The sequence below is a fragment of the Panthera leo genome, chromosome C1 (genome assembly GCF_018350215.1).
Source record: "Panthera leo isolate Ple1 chromosome C1, P.leo_Ple1_pat1.1, whole genome shotgun sequence".
NCBI classification, from domain to species: Eukaryota; Metazoa; Chordata; class Mammalia; order Carnivora; family Felidae; genus Panthera; species Panthera leo.
The window spans coordinates 195,875,984-195,883,576 of record NC_056686.1 but is presented as its reverse complement, the minus strand read 5'-3'; positions in this window follow the sequence as shown (position 1 = coordinate 195,883,576).

The window sequence follows — 7,593 nt, the reverse complement described above, 5'->3', positions numbered from 1 at the left end:
TTTAGAATTTAACAGAATACTTTTCCTAGTCTTTTTTTTTAATTTATTTTATTTATTTTTTTTAATATATGAAATTTATTGTCAAATTGGTTTCCATACAACACCCAGTGCTCATCCCAAAAGGTGCCCTCCCCAATACCCATCACTCATCCCTCCCTTCCCTCCCACCCCCCATCAACCCTCAGTTTGTTCTCAGTTTTTAACAGTCTCTTATGCTTTGGCTCTCTCCCACTCTAACCTCTTTTCTAGTCTTTTTTTTTTAAATATGTGTGTCAAACTGTGAGAGAAAAGGAGGCACGAACATAGGGGGACTATCCTGATGTTACACAGGTGTAAGGAAGCAAAAATGAATGACAGTTCAGGCAGATGGGTGTGGTAGTAATTTCTACTAAATTGTTAGTATTAAGATCTGTCATGGGAAAGTATTAATAAGTAAAATATCATCAAAAATGTCTGTTTTTACTCAGTGAGTATTAAATATAATAAGTAAGTGAAGGAGACTCTACAGATATATTTTGATGTGATCTTTTAATTGCACAGCAGATGGAGATTAAAGAAATTTTTGGTTATTATTATTATTTTGGTTCCTATTTTAAGCATACTTCAATCTCTTAATGCTAAAACTCCGGTATTACAGTCTTTTGGATGTGGCATATATATGAATAATTATGAGATATTAAACATATTATGTACCTGCAATGCATGTTGTTCCTCTTATTTTACTTCACTCTTGGCTTTCTTTGTTAGTATTTGCAGTGCCTCTTTGGAATTTTGTTGCCTATCTTTTGAGTTTGTATTTACAAATATACAAACAGTAATATTTGCTTCTGAAATCAAGTACTTCCTCCTCCCCAATATACTTCCAGTTAGGGCTGTTTGTGTAGACATCTCATAAAAGTTGAGGTTATCAGTTAAGAAGAGGTCTTCAGTATGTCAAAAGGTCTTAGGCCTCAGTAGGAAACAGCTGAGTAACTTGATTAAGAAAATTTATGAACAATCTAAGTCTCTGAACAAAGAAAAGCCTTCAGGCCTAGACCCATGAATTTCCAGTAGAATTCAGGATTTTGATATGTATCTGTCTTCTCTTATGTGGAAAATATAGCATGCTGAAATGTAACCACACCATGATTATAATGTAACAAAACTGTGCATTAGATACTAAAGGAACATAGAGAAGTTATTATATTTTTCAATTCCTCATCCACATTCATATACATTTATAAGACCTATTTGTGTGTGATATGTACAGATTTTAAAAAAAATGTTTCATTTTACTATAGAAGAATCATATGGATGAGGAACCAACCCTCTTTATTAGGAAATAAGAAAAGTGAGTGGGAGAGGGTCACAATTATGAATGATTATAAATCAGTATTTTTATTAATTCTGAGTATGAGTTGGCCATGTCCATCTTCCTCAGTGGTTCCCTATCTGAGTTTATAGCTGTCACATAGGCTCCTGAAAGCTTGGGGAGGAGCCTGAAGCACCCAGCCCAAGGTCCCTTATGCTTGGCATGACACAAACTGGTTCTTTCTTATTTGAATTAATTGAACCCAAAGTACATAAGAAGTATCTACTCTGCTGAGGAAAGGGTGATGATAAAATCAAGAGTAGGGGTTCAGCTGGAGGAAAGAATGATTAATGAAAACAAGAGAAATGGAGAAGTATGAAGACAATGTATTTGGACCTACTATTTGTCTTTGGGAAGCCTGTAGTAAAGGAAAGAGTTGAGGTAAGGCTTCAGATATAGAGTAACCCTAAAAATAATGTCTTTCCTTTTTCATTATTTTGTTAATGTTCAGTTTGCCAGGTTAGATAGAGTAATTAAGAAAAGTATGTTAGCTGTTCATTACATTTTTAATGGTAAGTTTGGCTCTGAGTATGTTAAGATTCTTGAATATGGATGTGCACAGCAGTTTGGAGCAGTTCCAGCAATTACTGTATTGGAAACTAGTGCAGTAAAATGATTTTAATTTCATCTACTTGTTTAAACTGGTTGTCTTGCCTTCTTCAAGCAGTATAATCTTTTCTTTATTGTGCAGCCTTTCATTAATGCACCGGTGAGGATGATAGAAAACAATTCATTGATGTAATTGCAACTAGCCTGTCATATACAACTTGGGAAAGCAGCAAATCCCACAGCATGGGGTCCACATTATGCAGCTGGGCTGGCATTCAGATGAGTTCCTTTTCATTGAAAATATATTAACTCTAATCCATTTAAGAGTATAAGTAATACATGTGTAAATCTACATTGTACAAATGTAAAATCTGTTTTCTAACCCCAGTAGTTTAGTTAAGAAGTAAATCTACAGTAGCAATTAATTTGCCATTTTAGACACTAAGAAAAGTGTAGGGTCAAGAATATGGAAATCCTTGAAAGATCATGAGATCATAGAATTATGTAATATATAGGACTCAAGTCGGTAGTAGTTATTTGTCTATTTCTGTGTAGAAAAAATTATTCTGAGATTTAGCACCTTAAAACAGCAAACACTGGTGATCTCAAAGATTGTGAGGGTCACATTAATAGAGTAGCTTAGGAATCATTCTAACTGACTGTCTCTGCAGAGGTTGCTGTTTGCTGGGGCTGTGGTCCCTTCTAGGCATGACCAGGGCTGGAGAATACACTTTCAAGCTCACTCACATTGTTAGGTGGAGACCTGCTTTACTTATTATTGGAACACTGCCAGAGTCTACTGCCTCCATAACCTGGCAACTTGCTTCCCCCAGAGTGAGTCTGAAGGAACAAGGGGAAGAAAGAGAGAACATTCTCTAGAGAGCAAGAGTGCACCCAAAATGGAAGCCTCATGCCTCAGTCTTCTTACATACTTTTTAACATTTTATTTAAAAATTTTAACGCTTATTTATTTTTGAGAGAGAGTGCTGGTAGGGAAGGGGCAGAGAATGCTCAACCAACTGAGCCACTCAGGTGCCCCATCAGTCTTTTTACTTTCTAATCACAGAATTGTCATTATTTCTACCATATTCTTTTTGTTAGAAGTGAGTCATGAAGTCTAGCCCACACTCAAGTAAAGGTGAACTCAGCTATACCTCTTAAGAAGTATTTAAGAATTTGTGGATATGTTGTGTAAACTACCACATGGACTTGGAATTTTAAACACAGACATGAATTACTCCCATATATTTTCTTAGATGAGAAACTCAAGGCCCTGTGAAAGGGTTTTGTGCAAAGACCAGTAGATATAAGAGATAGAGCTAATGTCTCCCAACTACCTGCTCTTTGAAAAGTAGATGTTTCTATGGGCACATTTGTAAGCAGACCTCATTTATATAAAAATCATCAAGGAATACTTAATTTTCTGAATAACTGATACTCTTTTAAATAACAAAATTGATTTTAGATATAAAATGCATTTTTCTGCCTCCTCAAAAATGCTATGTTGACCATAATTCACCAATGATTCATTCATCATGCAGAGTCATCATTAAGAATATAATGTATACCATCACATGAGCAAACAGTGATATAGTCCTGGTCTATTTTTGCCTTATGTTAATATGCCAGGAGGGGGACATGCTAAGGCTGTAAATGTAAAGCTAGGATCTGATCATGGTCTTGATATGCTGTGTTTAGAAGTACGGCATATACCCTGAGGGCATTGGGATTCCATGGATGTGTTTTCGCAGGAGAGTGATGTTAAGACTTACATTTAAAAGGGCATTATTCTGATGAACATATGGAGAAAAGAGTGAAGAAACAAGCAAGATTAAAACCTAGGAGACCAGTTAGGAATCCATTCCTATAATTTTAGCTAAAATAATGATGGTCTGAACTAACCTAGTAACAATGGGCCTGAGGGAAGTGGATTATTTTCAGGGATATTAGGGAGATATTAGGGACTTAGTGATCTGTTTGGTGAAGGAGGGAAAGGATGTCTTCATTTCTCTGTCTTGGACAAGAGATTAGAAAGGAGGTATCATTAATTAAGCCAAGAAATTAGGAGAGAATCATATTTAGAGATGAAAATATTCCACTAGTGAAATGTGATAAAATACAAAAACTTATTTGCTTACTTTTACCAAAAAGGCAAACAATTAGATAAGATGCACAATCAACACTGATTTTTCTTTGGTCTTATATCGAAAATAATATTCTGTAGTTTGAAATATTTGAATACTGAATACAATTATAGGCTCGGTTGGGTATGTGTGCTTTCCTCACCACAGGCTGACAGTTTTGATGTCTGTGCTGACTGAGACAATTTAGAGGGATGGACTGAATTATTTTCCTATCCACCACTTCTATTTATACAGAAATTACACTTGACTGTAGTGACACTAATCATGGCAGAACTGATCAAATTCAGCTCCCCTGCTGATGAACTCAGCCAATAAGCCATTCATGACTGACAGGTGTTCCTGTCTCCTTTGCTTTTTTCCCCCCACTCTTAAACACATTGGCATTTTATAAGCCACCTTCTTTTAAGCTCCCACTTCTATGTCCGTTCAGAGGAAATGCCAGGGAGGGTTTGTTGGAGTCAGAGACACAGCTTACATTTAGCTCTCTTCCCTTTTTCCTTCTCTTTCTGCAGAAATACAAGGCCCAGGAGGACTGGGACAGGGGTTCTTGACCTTTGTGTGTTTCATGGACACTTTTGTTCATGTCATAGAGCCTGTGGACACCACTCAGAAATATGTTTTTAAATATATCAATAAAATACATAGAGTGACAAAGGCAATCAGCTATATTGAGACACTATTATCAAAATATTACTTAAAATATTCTGATGTTGTAATACATGTACTAATTTCATCATTCATTAAATTAAAAGCTCTAGCAGTGATAATTTCAAAATAGGAATAAATGTCAATAATATTTTTAGATATCTATAACCACTGTAATATAATAGGAAAATATCTCTGATTTTTATTGGTGATAACTCACAGATACTTTAAAACTGTGATTTGTTGACTACATTCAAAATCGAAGGGAACCCTAAATTTCAGTTAGAATTCAGTGAAAATTAAGGACCCTTTTTTCCATCTCAACTTCATAGACCCCTGAGTTCTATGGCTTCCAGTTTAAGAACCTCTGATACAGCACATTGCTTCTGAAGTTCTAGTGTGCATGAGAATTATCTGGAGGTCTTGTTAAAACACAAACTCCTCCCAAGAGATGCTGACTCAGGAGGTCTGGGGTGGGGTCCAAGAATGTAAATTTTAAACACATACTCAATGTATTTCTCACATACCAAGTTCAAAACTTATCTTCTGAGAAATAAAACGTTAGGATATAGAACAATATTTGTTAAGACATTGGGATGGTGTGTAGCTATTGGTAGGTCATAACCCTGTGTCAACATTCCAGCTTTTGAGTATTTTTCTGTAGAGTAATTATATAATTATTATTCATGTTATTATAAAAAATTTATATATAGAAATTTTATATAGGATATTTAGGATATGTATAGAGTATATTACACATTGAAATTATTATTTGTTGCATCATTTTCCCTGAAAGATACAATTTTTTTTTTTACAGACAAGCTTTAAGATACCTAACAAAATATCACTAAAGCATAGCGAGGGGTAATAATCATAAATGCAATGCAGTGCAGTCCTGTGACATTGAAATCATTTCAGTAATTTTACAGTACATTTGAATTGCGGCACCAATTCATCCGCTGAGTTTCCATTAACTTTGCTTAAAATCTCTCTGTCCACAAAGAAGCACAAGTGTCAAGTTTCTCCTTCATGCTCTGGGACCTGGCCTGAATAACAATGCTGCAGAAGATAATTGTTATTAATTAAAACATTCCTATCAGGCTGTGTTTTGTTTTAATGCATATTGAACATGTTCATAACCTCTGCTGTATCCATTATTGGAAAAGAAAAATAAGAGAGTACTGTTCTTTGACTCTCTCCATCTCTCCTGGGGTTTTCCCTGGTGTCATTGAACAGCCTTTTTGATTGGCTGATACCTTTAAAAAAAGTAGGGGCGCAATATTATAACACATTGCAAAGCAGGCTCATTATTGTCAAATTAGGTTCACTGACCTTCACTGCCATTTACCAGGAAGAGACAAGCAGCATATCAAGGACGGTTTGCAGTGAGTAAATCCACACTAAGTGCCACTCAACTGTAACTAGCCTAGACATACCTTTATGTTGTTTTAACATGTGAGCTTTTTAACTTGTAACATGGTCAATGCTATGATTACCTAGGGTTAAGTGAGTAATGTATACAGCATTCTATGCACATAAGTTTTTATTTTTGAAATAAATTTCATTCCAAGGAGCAGACCCCAACACACACACACACACACACACACACACACACACACACACACACACACACAATGAGCATCTGTAGGTGAAATCCACAGCTTCCTTAGTTTATAAAAGAGATCAATAGCTTCCACATGCATTAAAGTAGGACTGGTGTGCTCATTTGTGGTTCAGTTAAAAACATCCTTTAAGCCATGGAAATAATTTTCCTTCCTTTCTATTTACAAATTTTTTACCTTTTAACTCAGTGTAGGGGCGCCTGGGTGGCTCAGTGGGTTAAGCGTCCGACTTCAGCTCAGGTCACGATCTCGCGGTCCGTGAGTTCAAGCCCCGCGTCGGGCTCTGGGCTGATGGCTCAGAGCCTGGAGCCTGCTTCCGATTCTGTGTCTCCCTCTCTCTCTGCCCCTCCCCCGTTCATGCTCTGTCTCTCTCTGTCTCAAAAATAAAAAAAAAATTAAAAAAAAAACGTTAAAAAAATTAACTCAGTGTTGAGACTGAAGACAATACCCATGGTAAAATTGCCATTACTGAGGGAATTCATTCATTCATTCATTTATTCATTCATTCATTCATTCATCCATTCATTCATTCATTCATCCATTCATTCATTCATCCATTCGTGCACCCATCATATATTTTTCTGGGACTAATAAATGCCAGAAACTGCTCTAGAAATATATTCTAAAAACATCTCTTTCTGACTACTGTATATAGGAGAGGGCATATACTAGATATGTTATGCTAGATGTTTAAAACAATAAGGCATTAATAATTCTTAAATATTAAATGACTGTGTTTAAAAATGAATATTTTCTGCATGTGCTTACCTTTGTGAGTCAGGGTTCATAATTACGGCTTTACAATCTGCATAATTTTATTGGGATAGAATCACCTGTTCCACTCTAGCTTTCTTCCACCTTATAATTCCTTTATTATGACCACCTGGAGGAAAGATGATCTATGATACTTTCTTCTAAGGTATGGAAAATTTATTATTTTTCTTTTCCCTATCATTTTATTTTTGTTTTTATGGTGATTTTGCAAATTTCAGTGTATGACAGTGTTCTTTAATCTAACACCCCCTACAGGAGAAGACTAAAGAAGGGTACAAAATGTGACCTTTTAATATTTAATTTCTAGGTATCATTCCCTTAAAGAATAGTATATTGAAAGAAATCCCAAACCAAAAGTTCCCAAATTCAGGGATTTCTTTGACCAATCTCTCCATCCCTATGTTCTGTAAGTAATATAGGATATGTATGTATACTATATGTATAGTACATATACACATGCATACATATATATGAAAATATATATACACACATATGCATGAAAAATATA